Genomic DNA, 16,170 nt, shown 5'->3' with positions numbered 1-16,170 from the left:
TAGCCTGCAAGATACTTCATCTCCTCATCAATATCCTGCAAGATACTTCACCTCATCTATATCCTGCAAGATACTTCACCTCATCTATAGCCTACAGGAAACTTCACCTCCTCATCTATATCCTGCAAGATACTTCACCTCCTCATCTATAGCCTGCAAGATACTTCACCTCCTCATCTATATCCTGCAAGATACTTCACCTCATCTATATCCTGCAAGATACTTCACCTCATCTATATCCTGCAAGATACTTCACCTCCTCATCTATATCCTGCAAGATACTTCACCTCCTCATCTATATAAATGTTAAATGGCTGCTTTTTTATATAGCTCTTTTATCCAAATCGCTTTACAATTTGTTAAAGGACACATCGACACACTGCCTGGGAGGAGCAGGAATCGAACCGGGAACCTCCTGATTGCCAGACGACTGCTCTACCTCCTGAGCCCCTGTCGCCCCCTATATCCTGCAAGATACTTCACCTCCTCATCTATAGCCTACAGGATACTTCACCTCATCTATATCCTGCAAGATACTTCACATCATCTATATCCTGCAAGATACTTCACCTCATCTATATAGGCTACAGGATACTTCACCTCCTCATCTATAGCCTGCAAGATACTTCACATCCTCATCTATAGCCTGCACGATACTTCACCTCCTCATCTATATCCTGCAAGATACTTCACCTCATCTATATCCTGCACGATACTTCACCTCCTCATCTATAGCCTGCAAGATACTTCACCTCATCTATAGCCTACAGGATACTTCACCTCATCTATAGCCTGCACAATACTTCACCTCCTCATCTATAGCCTGCAAGATCTGGTTTATCGTGTACTGTAAGTGATGACAGTGTAGTGATATCTGATGACAACACAGCATGGGAGCTTGCTACACGTGCCACACAGTGCCATCATCATTTGAATGGTTTTTGATCGGTTTGGTGTTACAGTAGCATAAGGGCAGCACTGCCCCTAACTGAAATGTCTCTCTTTTCCTGGAGGGCGGGGTTTGAGATCAATAGGAGGTTTGAGATAGGTCAATAGGAGGTTTGAGATTGGTCAATATGTTTGAGATTGGTCAATAGGAGGTTTGAGATAGGTCAATAGGTTTGAGATAGGCCAATAGGAGGTTTGAGATAGGTCAATAGGTTTGCTGTTGTTCTATGTTTGTGATTTGATTTATTGGCTTTGGCTTACAGCACTTTGGTCAACAAGTTGTTTTTAAATTCAATTCAATTAAATTCAAGCCTTGACTTGTGTCGGGCTAGTGCCCACAATCCTTGTTTATTTGTTTATTTGACAGGGACTTGGGTACTAGCCCTACACATTGACTTGAATGTCATTAAGTCAAGTTGAAGTTGAAGGTTTCTTTATTAGTACCTGAGGGCACATTTGTTGCGTAGTCGGGAGATTCAGCATTTCAAAGTTAACAACAAGACATAACAGCTCGGTAGAAAGTCTGACAAGATAGATATCAATTCCCTCTCTGATCGTTCAGTAGAAATCCATATTCCGTCTGCAAGCTAGCCTAGCTTAGCACAAATTAATGGAAGTGGATACGGACCAGCTAGCATACATATCCGCTTCCATTCATGTGTGCTAAGCTAGGCTAGCTTGCAGCCGGATAGCCTTCTACTGAACGCAAGGAAATTGGTAGGCCTATCTATCTTATTGTCCGACTCTGGAGAAGATGGTAAGCACATTTCCCATAAAATTGGCGTGTTCCTTTAAAGCTGTTTCTTTACTTAATGTAAGTTCCTGCTACAACAGAAAGCACCATAGCAGCAAACTGAAACACAGGCCATTCTGAAGCAGATCCAGCCGAGTTCACACGGGATAATCTGTCAATAGCTCAGGAGTTTTAATGTACTTCGCGAAGCTAAATCAATCGCAATATCTTGCATATTATCCTCGTTCAGCATCTGGGGCTTATAAGTAGCTTTGTGCTGCGTGAACATTATAGATTAGCCTTTTGTTTACAGACGGAGCTTGATTAATTCAACTGCTAGCCCATTAGGCCTGTCAGAGGGGGAGTATTATTCATCCCTGTTGTTTTCGGATTGTGTGCCAGCAGTAAGAGACTATCAGTATTCCTCCCCTGTACCATTCCAGGTATGTCACAGTTAATCATCAAAACAACGCTGAAAGATGAAATTTAAACATTGGTTCTGACAACATAATTTGACACAGAGATGACAGCATGATCTAGCACCTGGGAGACCTGGTTGTGGATAGAGTACAAAGATAGATCCTTCGTCTCACCAATAGTAGCATCGTGAGAAGAAGCATGCCATTAAGCCAAGCCATTAAAGGAACACACAGACGTTATGGGAAATCAGTTCAGTTCAGTTTCACTTTAAACTTTATTTGAACAGGGACAGCACACATTAATGAACATAAAGTAAATGTGTGAGACAGTGTTAGCCAAAGCAAATTTTCAACTGGTGTTAAAAAGCCGCTAAAAAGAAATCCGCTTAGCATCTTCTCCAGAGTCGAACAAGAAGATGGATACCAATTTCATCTCTGTGCGTTTAGTAGAAATCTATCTGGTATTGGTACTGTATATATATTGTCTTCTTGCAAATTGGCCATAATGTTGGCGTGTTCCTTTAAGTTGCTCATAGTGCTGCCTAGTTCAAATATGTCTGCATAGTAGCCTTCATTGGGAAACTGGAGACTTTGTGGACAGCAGAGTAGGGACAAAGGGACGAGGCCTAATAGGATAGTGCACCAATGCACCGGTAACTAGGAAGGTAGGGACCTTGAGACCTCTACTTTTTCCTGCCTCACGATTTTTCTTAAACCCCCCTTCCGCCTCCCAACCACCACATCCCTCAACAGCATGAGGCAATTCTCCCTCTGCTGTTATGTGCTGAAGGGCAGAGAAGTCCAAATGAAAAACCTCGAAATAGGCCCAACCATTTTACATGGTGTTAGCAACAAGCAGGTCAATTTTTTTTAGGAAGGACCGAACCCTGCTCTCTCAGCAAATTGCCTGTTCAAAACTGCTTGCTGCCTTTCTTCTCTCACATCACGGATCCAAGCAGAGTACACAACACATGCCGCAATGCACACGTTTTGATGTGCACTCTGTTTGACTGATCAGAGATTGTTTTGTTTATTTGCCTGCATATGTTTTAATAGTTTCCCTGCAACTATTCCCAGCAAGTTCACTGGGTTGGCCTAACCTGTCACTCAATGTCATTCCAATGAACACAGTTTCCCATGAAAGGCACATTGCTGCTGAGATGGATTTTCAAAAGTATTGAGTCTGTTTGGTGAAATTAAATAGCAATATGGGCATAAAGGTTAGATGCATTCTGTCAATGCATTCTGTCAACCAAGGTTGAGCTGCTGGCTTAGCAATAAATCCAAATCTGAATTGCTTTTATTCACCAAGAACAAAACCAGCTCTTACATTACACATAGGGTATACGGTTGTGGAGGACCTTAAGGTGCACACAGACAAACATAACCTCAGCTGCCAGCAGTATTCACATAATGTGATAGCAGCATTTTAGGAATATATAGTACAAGTATCCAGTACTGCAGTAGACCAGTGTACTGTCAGTATACCACAGGTCATAAAATATTATATTTGTACACCAGTATTTTGATAGATCAAATGGAGGAAAAAAAGCTTCACTTTTGACCTTGAATAAACAAGAGGTGTGTTTTGAATAAACACATGGGTTAAATTAAAGCAAAGTGGGATTTACAGTGATGGTGAACTGTGGGCTAAAAGCCTTGCTTCTACTTATTAAAGGGGAACTATTTTACTATTTCTTTCACTATTTGGGCACTTTTACACAATTCCTGTGAGTCTCTGGAACACCTCTGTATAATTTTTTTTTTAATTCATGGTTTTGTATTTCTAATCAACTACTCAAAAACAGCATTTTTCTACCTCAAGATCTTAAGCCATTTTGAGCCTGGGAGGCCACGGTGGTGCTGCAAGGGGCCAACCGTGCACATTATTATGCAGCTGAGACATCTCTGACATCACAGATCAGCACATTTTCAAATGACTCAGTACAGTGAGGGTGAATATTGTGAGAGGAGAATTGGAAGAATGCGCCAATATGAGAATTAGAGACATAGATCATATAAGTCCACATAGCTATGAAACAATGCTAAACACTGAAAAATGCCATTTATAAGATAGTTCACCTTTAAGCTAAGTGAGAGAGAACAGAGTGCAATTAGAAAAAGAGGAAGTAAAGATTTTTTCCACTAATTTGATATATATATATCCTGTGTGGTAAATACATACAGAGCAGTCTTAAGTTTGAGTACAGTGACCTTTTTTGTTTTGACTCCATCACGTTGGATTTGAAATGGAACAATTTACTTTCAGCTTTCATTTCTGTGTGCTTACATCCATAGGAAGTGTTGTCCTTTTTATACATAGCATAGCATACATGAATGGAAGTGAATAGATAACTGCTGAAACTTGAAAGTGAAAGTGAAATATCCCTTTATGGTCATCCTTGAAATAATTGTGTCTTTCCCAATAACAAAGCAGAGACCATTATGCCACAACAATGTGGAACACCCTACCCACAGCCGTAAAATAATGTGAATCCCTACCCTCCTTCAAAACCGCTCTCAAAGAGCACCTACGGGTGGCTGCAATTAGAAACTGGCCCCGGTAAATGTCCAAACCTCCCCCCTACCCACGCAACCCCCTCCAATGTACAGTTTCTTCCCCTTCGAATGTGTATACTTTTTATGATATCTTTCTCTTAAACAGTACTGTATATTTGTATGTCGTGTATGTCATAAATGTCATGATGAATTGAAAATGGGGGACCCTGATGTAAATAAGTCGAAAGTTTTTCTCTGGTCTGCATCCCCTTAACAATTGTTTGTATTGAGCCGTACTATATTGTACACATTTTGCAATCAGTTAAGTTTTCAATCAATCAATCAATCAAACCAATGCCCCCTTGATACATTTGAACAGGACTTAATGTAGTCAGTCCCTGATGGTTCAAAGAAAATGTAAATCATCATCCTCCAGGGGCGGATGTAGGATTATAGGAGATCCGGGGCTTAGCCCAGATAGGTGCCCGCCTTTATTTTTTTTTATTTTATTTTTATCTAATTTTTTTTTTTATTTAATTAACCTGTACGTGCAATTTCCTGCAATATAGAGCCTTCAATCTTGACCAATAAAGCTGCTCTTTTCACTATAAAACTCAGTTAACCATAACGTAGTTATGGTTAGATTTATATATTGGGGGGGGATATATCATATTTTTCATATGATCAAAAAGTGGTGGAGCAAGAGCATACCTTTGCTCCCCCAAGTTCAATAGTGGGAGAGCAGAGATGCTCCGAATGCTCTTATGGCCAGGGGTCTATGATTCACTGATACAAAGTAAAATAGTGCAGTGCAATAAAATAGTTAGTAAAATAGAATAAAATAATGCAATAGTGCATTGCAATAAAATAGTTATCATCGTATTTTTTCGGGAGGCCGGTAAGGAGTGCATTACAGTAGTCGAGTCGGCTTGAGATAAAGGCATGGATCTGGTTTTCAGCGTCCTTTTGATTTATAAATGGCCGTACTTTAGCTATGTTTCTAAGGTGGAAGAATTAAGTTTTTGTCAACTTGTTGATTGTGATTTAAAGCTTAGGTCTGAGTCTACCATGACACCAAGACTTAACTCACTCAAATACAGTTAGCAGCTGGATAGACCACAGATGGAAATTAACTTCTGCTAAATCTGGTGCAAACATATTTTCATGTAACAATGATGAATTGTCAAAAAAAAAGAAAAAAAAAACATTTTTTTTTATTTAATTTTTTAATTTTTTAAATAGATTCGGGGCTTTTCAGAAAACATTCGGGGCTTGAGCCCAAGTAGCCACCCCCTAGCCCCGCCCCTGCTTCCTGTCACTTTTGTAGTTACCTTTCCATGTCCAATTTTATCTTGCGTTTTATCTTCGCGTCTAAGGAGACTATTGAGGCAGGGATCTCGGGTGCGCTGTGTAGTTTTGTGAGAGTCAGTGAATAATCTTTAAAGTATATTTTCTAAACTGAATATCCCTGGAACACTGTTGGAAAGCTACCTGAAAGGTTAGAATTGCATTGCTGTCGTTTACAAAGGCCGGGCACGCAATTTTGTTAACAAACATATTCTAGGTTTACGTTTGGTTCACAGTGCCTGAAAAAGATTTTGTTTACATTTTTGACAACACAAGATGATAATATAATAATAATAATAATAATAATAATAATAATAATAATAATAATAATAATAATAATAATAATAATAATAATAATAATAATAATAATAATAATAATAATAATAATAATAATAATAATAATAATAATAATAATAATAATAATAATAATAATAATAATAATAATAATAATAATAATAATAATAATAATAATAAGTATTACCATAAATGTATTTCGCAAACCCCCCTCCTTTGAAACTGCATTGTGCACCTTTTTATTATTTATCAGTCCTAACATTTGTCCCCACAACCCTCTTTTCTCAATTCTAGTTTTGTTTCACCTGTCTATCCTGTCTACCAGGATATCTCTCACTTTGCAGTGTCCTGTATTCATGTCAGAGAGATGCTTTTTTATCCTCATCACAGCGAGTGTCTCAGAGGAATTCTCTCGGATGCACACTGTTGTATACATTCTCACAGTCCTTTACTTGTACATGCCTTTGTTCTTGTCAGTGCCTTTGTTCATCTGAAGGATGAACTTCATCTCACCTGTAGATACACAAAATGCCATGATGTTTTTGTGATGCAGCAAGTGAATGGCTGTGTTCAGTAGTATCAAAAAGGGAACTTGAACTTTGAGTTGCTTTCAGGGATACCCCGTCTTAGTTGATGAATCAGTCGGTTTGGTCTTAGCCGACCAAGCGTTAGAGCAATAGTTAAGAGTTAATCCATGTGATGTTTTCCATGCTGAATGACTTAATTTGTAATTGGATACAGTATGTGTCAATCAGTCGGTTTTGTCCAAAGCCCTCCACACAAAATGTCCTCATTGTTTAGACAAAATGTGAACGATGGTCGCCAACTCGGGTCGTTTGGTGAAACAGCATTACAGACGGCTCATTAAGTGCTGATCCGTTGCATCCTCTGACAAAGTTCTGGCAGTGTCTGAAATTGTGGGCTATAGTTGCACAGTGTGGCCGGTGCCACAAGGCTACCCCGGCGAGTGACCAATAGCAACACAGAAGGCAATGACAGCATGCTTGGCAGGCCGGTGGTAAAGAGAGTAAACATTATGCATAACGTGAATAATTATGGCATGAACTGTGGTGGAAGGCCGTCTGGCTTCTTCCCTCAAATACACATCTCCATTGTCTACCTTCACCATCCCCCCATGTCTATCCCCTCCTCCCCCTCCTAGCTCACCATCCTGTCACCCCTCCTCGCCTCTCCAGCCCTCCCCGACCGCAATCCTCCTATCTCCTTCTTATCTCTCACCTGGCCACACCCCTTTTATCCTGGTATAAAGGTCTACGCTAACATGGTGCTTGAGCTCTATGGAGGATACTAGGCCTGTATCTTCCTGGAGTCATCCGCCATAACTCTTGTGTACTCTGTTTGAGCTAAACAAACCTGTGTTAACTAAGTCTATATTTGACTGAGTAGCTCCTTGACCCGGTTAAATTCTTCCACAGAACAAATGCATTTTTATGTGCCATTGGGGACAAAACTCAGGGGCAGGTGCTCACATTTTTAAACGGGCACATGTTAGAACACCAACTACAGCGTTACATAACCAGCCAAACTATAGCATTAGCGACCAATATTCAGAGAATGTAACACGGAATCTTACAACAAACTGCATTATACTATATGATTATGCCTTAGAATAGTTTTGAATTTATCCAAATGTATTATAATTATAATTATTTATTTTTTGATCCACTTTTTCTCCTTATTTTTCTATTTTTCTCCCATCCCAATTTCGTATTGCCAATTCTCCCCTCCCCTGTCTTGAACGTTGCTAGACTATGCCTCCCACTGGTCGGCTGTAGTGAGGATAGAAGCCTTGCATCACGTGTCCCCTCCGGTACACAAGGAGGCAGCCTGTCGCATCTTTTCACCAGACAGCGCGGACTCTCAGTGGCGAGGAGTAACGCGTGGGAGGCTCACGCTGCCCCCGATACTTCCCGTCTCTGCTGTGCAAGCGTCACCCAACCGACCTCTAGGAGTCGCTGTCCACAACGTCCAATCCCCACCCATCGACTTTCCACCCGCTACCTCTGTCAATTGAGATAGTATGACGACTGGCCCAAGCCGCAGGCAATGCTGACACCGGGATTCGAGACCGGAGTCTCTTGCATTGGTGACGAGCGCAATCTCCGCTACGCCACCCAGCCGCTTTAATTATTGTTATTTGAAGATTCCTCAATTGCAGACTACTCTCAGGCTGCTAGAGGACATGAGTAGTTGGTGTACCTGGACATTGCTTACAGCCCCAGCTGAAACTGACAAGAAATAGCAGACAAGAATGCATACAAGAAAGCACTGCTGCTGTGCACAGAGCAGTCCCAGGCTGTACAGTTATGAATATATATGGCTGTACTGTATGTATCTATGCTGTAGAGGTTATTCATTGCAAGGGTTTATTTATATAAGCTCTCTTATTTCTTGTTTGGCGCTTGTGTATCAGCTATCCTATCAGACCTCTGTTGTTGGCCAGCTCTGGGTGCACATTCCCCTGCAGTCAGTCCTGTCCCCATGTCTGCATTCCTACACACACAAACACACAGGGAGAGAGAGCATGTTATTAATGACTACTTGAGTGACTTCTCAAGTGGGTTACATGCGGGTAATAGGCATATTATTATGGTGAAAACTAAGTGAAGTATTGCTACCTTCATGTTACAGGTACCAGGATATGGCACCTGATAGCAGATATATGTTTAACCTATGAAACAGGTTGTAGTTAATCATTTGACAAAGGAAAGGTGCAGACACGATGTTATTGACTCTGGCTCCTCCCGGTTGTATATTTCAACAACATTTATTCATTCAATAGAATAATCAATCAATCATCATCATTGTATCATCATTGTATCATCATTGTGTCATCATTGTATCATCATTGTATAATCATTGTATCATCATTGTATCATCGTCCAGTTCAATTAGTTACATTACTTCAATACATTCAATTATAATCCCATACTTGTTATTAATTCAAAAGCATATTCATCATTGCAACACACATTCTACCCTTTAGGATACCCTGGTTCACTTCAATAGCATTTTCCTTTTAAATGTAATTATCCAGTATTATATACTGTACATTGTGATTACTTATGTCTTTATACATATTTGGCGTCTTAAATATAAGCACGTGAGAAGAGAAACATTATCCTGTTAACCTCTGTCTAGACATGTCTAGGCATGTTGGAAGGGACCATAGTATGTCTTTTAACCAACACTGTCATTCTCATTGTCTGTCAAACAATTCCTTAAACCACCAATAAGTGTTACCTTTATCATCAATCACTTATCATCAGTCATATCCACAATTCTCTAGTATACCAAAATACCTCCACACCTCAGTGTTATCCATAGTTGTGTTCCTGTCTCAAGTTCTATTGAAACTCAAATGTGCACTGAAAGTACATTTATATATATATTTGTATCGGGCCGAGAGAGAGAGAGAGAGAGAGAGAGAGAGAGAGAGAGAGAGAGAGAGAGAGAGAGAGAGAGAGAGAGAGAGAGAGAGAGAGAGAGAGAGAGAGAGAGAGAGAGAGAGCATGTGGTACAGCCCCGGTGTTTAGCTACCTTCTTGGTAGGGTAAGCTAAAGTACTTTCCCTCTAACCATCTTGTACACAATATACACATTTACTACACAGCAATTCAACCCAACACAGTATGTATTTCAAAACATAAACCTTTATAATCCCCTTGGCGATACTTAACTTCGACACGTTAGTGCTTAAATGGACAATTGTGTTCCAACACTATTTAAATGTACCAACGAAACGTGGCGCCATCAATAGACGGTCTGCTTCTCAACCACGTTACCTGTCGTCTTAAACTTCTTAAACTTGACTCAAACATCGACAATAGTTACTTCATTTGAACCCTCGACATTGCATGTATCCTTGTTAACCTTTATGTGTGTTTTGTAGTATATTACCCACCTATGAAACAGGTTGTAGTTAATCATTTGACAAAGGAAAGGTGCAGACACGATGTTATTGACTCTGGCTCCTCCCGGTTGTGAGGCTGAGATTGCCTCGTGCGTTCCTAAGCACACAGTAACGGGTCCCTGGAAGGCGAAGTCACTAAACACCAGTCCTATACCGCCACCTATTGACCAGATTATGTTAATGTCTCCCATTACATATAAATTACTCTTCTAACTTGTTTCTGATGGAGGTAATCCTGTACCCATATGTTCACACTGTTTTGACACATAATCTAAAGATATTAACATGATACCACTTCTAGTGGGCATCACACACTCCCTGACCTTAAAAAAATGGCTCCTGACATTTCCGAAAATCACTAAATACACCCATCCAATATCACCCTCAGGCGTGAACCCCTAACAAACTTCCCATGGGCGGACCGTGGGTGACGGCTGGACGGTAAGCATACTGGCCATGTCGTGGAAGGCTGTAAAAAATTTAATGCAACCATGGCATTACGAAGGGTATCAATTGATGTGGTAGTGGACTGTGGTGTGGTGCGGGCACCATCGGTGGCCACTGTACTACTGAATTCACGGTCACCTTGTTCTGCACTGACGGTTCACCTAGCATATCATACGTGAGACATTGTTTAGGCCTTCTGTCACGGGCAGACCTCCTAACCTCTGACTGGACCTGTTCTACCGGCGAGAGTGGAGGGGTTCGGAGATTGAGCTGGGCTACGGGGGAGTGAGCTTGGGGTTGGGGTTGGGCTATTGGAGAGTGAGCTTGGAAGTGGGGTTGGGGTATTGGAGAGTGAGCTTGGGAGTGGGGTTGGGGTATTGGAGAGTGAGCTTGGGGTATTGGAGAGTGAGCTCGGGGGGTCTCCCTTTCTTCTTCTTCCCCTGATTCACTAACATCTCCCTCCGGTCTGGCCAAGACAGGCAAATTCCCATCCATGTTTCCTCCCCTGTCGTCTTCACTCTCAGGGCGCAGGCCTGGCATGACTTCAGGTCGTCGTTCACGGTGTCCAAGTGATCTTTCCTCTGTCCTTTCAACAGGTATCCTTAGCCAGTATCCTCTGTCACTGTCATCATCCGAATCACTGTCATTGCTGTCCCTTGTCTCTACTTGTCTTTGTGTGTCTGACATTCTTCCTTGTCTTGGTCTGTCATTCGTTTTCCTCGCAGGGACAGTTCTGGCTGGTGGTGGAGTCATTTCCACGGGCAAATCATTTACCAGCAGTAAGAGATTTCGGTGTAGTGTTCTGGTCTTTTTCTGGTCTCCATGTTCAAGGCAGACAATGTATACTGGACTCTCAGCGAGCTGGCTTTTGACCACGTCGATCGCCTTCTCCCAGTACGATCTCAACTTGCCTGGTCCTCCACGCTGATTGAGGTTTCTCACCAGAACTCTGTCTCCTGACTGCAGCACTACTCCTTTTGTTTTCTTGTCATAAGTTACTTTTCCTCTTGCACTGGACTTTTTGCTATGTTCGCAAGCAATCCGATAGGCTTCAGACATCTTCTCAGCCCATTGCTCCGCGTATCCTCTGGGTGAGTACGGTTCCTCTTTCTTCGTTAACCCAAACAACAGGTCAACGGGGAGGTGTGGATGACGACCGTAGAGTAGGAAAAAGGGTGAGTAACCCGTTGATTCATGTTTGGTACAGTTGTACGCGTGTAACACATGCGGGAGGTGGTCCTTCCACCGCAATTTCTCATTTTCAGTCAATGTCCTCAACATCTGTAGTATGGTCCGATTGAGCCGCTCCGCTGGGTTGCTCTGTGGATGGTAGGGTGATGTTCTAGAGTGGCCGACCCCAGACAGCCGTTGCAGTGCTTGGAACAGTTTATTCTCAAATTCTCGACCCTGGTCGTAATGTAATTTCGAGGGATAACCGAATTTGGGTATAAAGTCATTAAAGATACGCTCTGCAGCTGTTTTCCCACTCTTGTTCTTGGTGGGGTATGCCTGGGCAAACCTTGTGAAATGGTCGATCACCACTAGGATATATTCATACCCTCCACGACTGGTTTCCAGATGTAGATAGTCGATACACACAAGTTCTAATGGGAAGTTGGAGGTAATGCTGCCCATGGGAGCTCGGACATGGGTGACCGGCTTCTTAGACTTGATACAAGGACATCTTCGGGTCACATATTCTTCAATCTCTCTGGACATGAAAGGCCAGTAGAATCTTTCTCTTGCGAGGTGGATCACTCTTTCTGTTCCAACATGACCCATCTCATTATGTAGATGTTTCAGGGCAAGTGTTCTATATTTTACAGGGAGGACCAACTGTTGGTATTGATTGGTCTTTCTGTAAAGGAGATCATTTTCAATATGTAATCTGCTCCATTCATGAAGTAGCTTTCGGGTTGCTGCGCTTACGGTTCTTCGTACGTTGTCTGACAATTTCGTGTTCGACTCTTTCAACTCCCTGATCGTGTTGATGGCTTGGTCCTCTTTTTGGGCCTTCACCAGTTCATCGTGACTGATTGTTTGTAGGTGTGGGTGAGACTGCTGGTTTGAGTCTGGGGACGCGATGTTGAGCGCCGCAACCCATGCCACGTCTTTCCTTTCAGCTGCTTGGCTTCCTTCCCACGTTGCTCGTACCGCTTCATTAGAGAGCTCTTCTGTGCAGGTCCTTTCATATCTCTCCATATCCAGGGGAAGGCGGGAAAGTGTCTCTGCATCTATGTTGGACTTTCCGGGTCTGTATTTGATGTCAAACCGGAAGTCTGCCAGTTCTCCAACCCACCGATGACCGACTGCATTGAGCTTGGCAGTACTCATTACATAGGTCAACGGGTTGTTGTCGGTGTAGATAGTAAAGTGTGGGGCATAATACAGGTAGTCACGGAATTTCACACACACAGCCCATTTCAATGCAAGGAACTCCAGTTTCCCACTGTGCATATGGTAATTTCGTTCGGCTGGTGACAATGTTCTTGACCCGTACCCGATGACTCTCAGTTTTCCATCTTGATGTTGATACAGAACAGCTGCCAGGCCTTGGTCGGAGGCATCCGTGTGCAACCTGAAGGGTAGGTTGAAATCAGGATATGCCAAGACAGGGGGGTTTGTGAGAAGGTCAATCAGTTGTTCAAGTGCTCTCTGCTGTTCCGTGGTCCACTCTATGGGCTCTCTGGAGGGCAACTGGGGGCGTTTGATGTTCTTACTCCGCGCTGGGGCTGGGGTCTTTCCTGGCTTGATTTGGAGTAGCTCGTAGATGGGTCTGGCAATTCGGGAAAAATCCTGAATGTATGAACGGAAATATCCCAGGAATCCTGTTATTTTCCTCACTTCGCCGACAGTTCTGGGTGTCTTACTTGACAGGGCTTTCACGGCTTCAATGTCTCGTGGGTCTATCTTGACCCCTTCTGCTGACACAAGGCGACCCACGTATCTGACTTCTTGCTTGAAGAGGTCACACTTCTCAGGTCTCAATTTCACTCCATGACGTTGAAGGGCTTGGAGAACCTTGCGGAGGGTCTCTACATGTTCTTCAAATGTCTTTGCGTAACAGAGTACGTCGTCAAGATACGGGATACAGCATTCGTCCCTGAGGGGACCTAGCATCTCCTCCATGCTCCGTTGGAACGTTGCAGGGGCATTCGAAAGTCCAAATGGGATGCGCACCCACTCGTAAAGACCCCAAGGAGTGATGAAGGCGGTGAAGGGTCGTGAACCCTCGGCGACGAAGCCCTGGTGGTAGGCTTTCCCTTGGTCTAGGATACTAAACCAGGTATAGCCTCCAAGCGTGTCAGTCAGGTCTTGTATTCTAGGTAGTGGATGACGATCGGGCACAGTCTTTTTGTTCAGGAGGCGGTAGTCGATGCATAGCCGTAGGCTGCCGTCCTTCTTTCTGACGCAGACTACTGGGGCAGAATATGGAGACTTTGACTTGACTATCCAACCTTTCATTAACAGTTCCTGTATGTACTCTTTTACTTCTTTAAACAGTGGCTTTGGTACTGATGAGTACGTCTTCTGGACCGGGACAGTATCATGGAGAGCGATTGTCATCTGCAGGCTCGGGATGCACCCGATGTCACCACTGTCTTGTGCAAAGGACCCAGCCTCTTCACAAAGCATCCGGTTGACTATTGTCTGTTGTTCGTCGTCGAGGTGACTGAGATCGACGGGGGGTTTGAACAGGATGGAGCTGGGCACAGCCGACGTTGTAGCAGCGCGGTTGGGGGGTACCGTGGGCTGGGAGATTTCAGGTGAGTAGGTTGGGATGGGGGTTTGCCGTGGGGAGTCTGTCGTGATGACTTTCCCAACACAATGGATGCTGCCCAGAGCTGTCTTCCTGGAGAGAGTGACGTTATGCCTTGTGTTGTTTCCCACAGGCACGGTGACATACGGCTTCCTGGGGTTTTGCGCTTGCAGCAGGCCTTCTCCAACATCCAGTTCTGCCAGCGCTAAACTGCTGTCATCTGGTTCGAACAGGAAGGTGGGGTCAGACAGGTCCACGTGGGGGGGGATTTGGCACTTGACCCAGGCCACTTGACCGGCGGGGATGACAGTGGCTTGTTTACCTGTTCGTAGGCGACCAACCTGGACAGGGGGTCTGTCAGTCTGGATATAACTCACCAGGAGTTCTGCCTTCTCGGCTGGTATCACCATGGCGTTACAGAGCAGGCTGGTGAGAGTTGGGATCAGTCTTCCAGGTTGTTCTTGTATCATCACTTCCAGCACATTAAAACCCAGTAGGGGTCTCTCAAGGACAAGGCTGCTTACAAGGAAAGGCACAGTGATTGACAGGTTAGGATCTTCATTCCCCTTTAAGTTCACCGTAAGGGCCACCCAACCATCAAATGGGAGGACCTCACCGTTTACCGCGTAGACTTTCAACTCCTCTTCTTCTTCGATGATTTCGCTAAGGGGTCTGACTGGCATGTCAGGTAAGTATCTATTCTTCCAAGTTCTGTCAATCATGCTTACTTGGGCCCCTGTATCAAGCAGGGCTTGGACTGCTAAACCGTTTAGGTTACAATGGGTGAGAGCTCTTCTCCCTACGAGCTTGGCGAGGCATTCACTCTTAGTGTTTGGTAAATTAGGGGGGTCTGTGTGCTTCTGTATCTGGTTTACCGTCTTGGTTCCTGTTCTAGGTGCAGTTTTCTCCTCTCTTACTCTTTCCTTCTCAGGCTCACTAGTACGACGGTTGTCAGGTTGGGACAGTAAAGGGGAACCGGTCAATGGTTGTCCTCTTGCAGTGACCGGCCTCAGTTTCCCTGACGCGGTGGTCTCTTTTGACAGCCTAACGCTCTATGGCCTTCTTCGCCACAATGGAAACAGTGAGGGCAATTAGGTAAATTCTGTGCTACACATTTGCTACAGCCATATGGCCTGTCCCTCTGCCTATTTATCCTCCCTGTTCTGACCTGGGGTGGTTGTTGCAGGAGATCCACTAGATTGGTAAGTTTCTCTACTTTCTCTGTTAACTGCTGGATCGGGTCTAGTTTAAGTTTCTTTCCTGTATTTTCTTCCCTAGTGGGGGGGGGACACTGTGCTCCCTTCACCTCAGCACCTGCACTATGTACATGGGGGGGTCTATTGCGATTGGTAGGCCCTAACCGTCGCTGTCTTTCACTCTCATCGCTCATGACCTTTTTCATCTGTCTGAGAATGGCCTCATCAGGTACTCTGTCTTCAAGTAAGGGTTTGAGTTCCCTACGAATGTCATCATGTTTGTGTCCTAAACCTTGATATACAGTGTGGAGAAAGACATCCTGAACGGTTCGTTCGTTGTACTTAACGTCAGTAGCAGCATATTTTGATGCTAGTAAAATCTTCTGCTTGAGTCCTATGACTCTATACAAAAACTGATGTGGTGTTTCACTATCCTTTTGCTTTGTACACATGAGTTCTTGAAACAACTCTGTATTACTTTGTTCACCGAGGTGAGAATGGAGAAAACCCTTCAGCTCATCGATAGTCAAATCGTCTTTTACCATTAACATATCCTTAAAGCTGCCAGCTTTGATCACTCTCAAGACTGCTCTA

This window comes from Notolepis coatsorum (genome assembly GCF_963971535.1).
Source record: "Notolepis coatsorum genome assembly, chromosome: 5".
Classification (NCBI taxonomy): Eukaryota; Metazoa; Chordata; class Actinopteri; order Aulopiformes; family Paralepididae; genus Notolepis; species Notolepis coatsorum.
The sequence above is the reverse complement of the archived record's forward strand: the minus strand, read 5'-3'. Positions refer to the sequence as shown.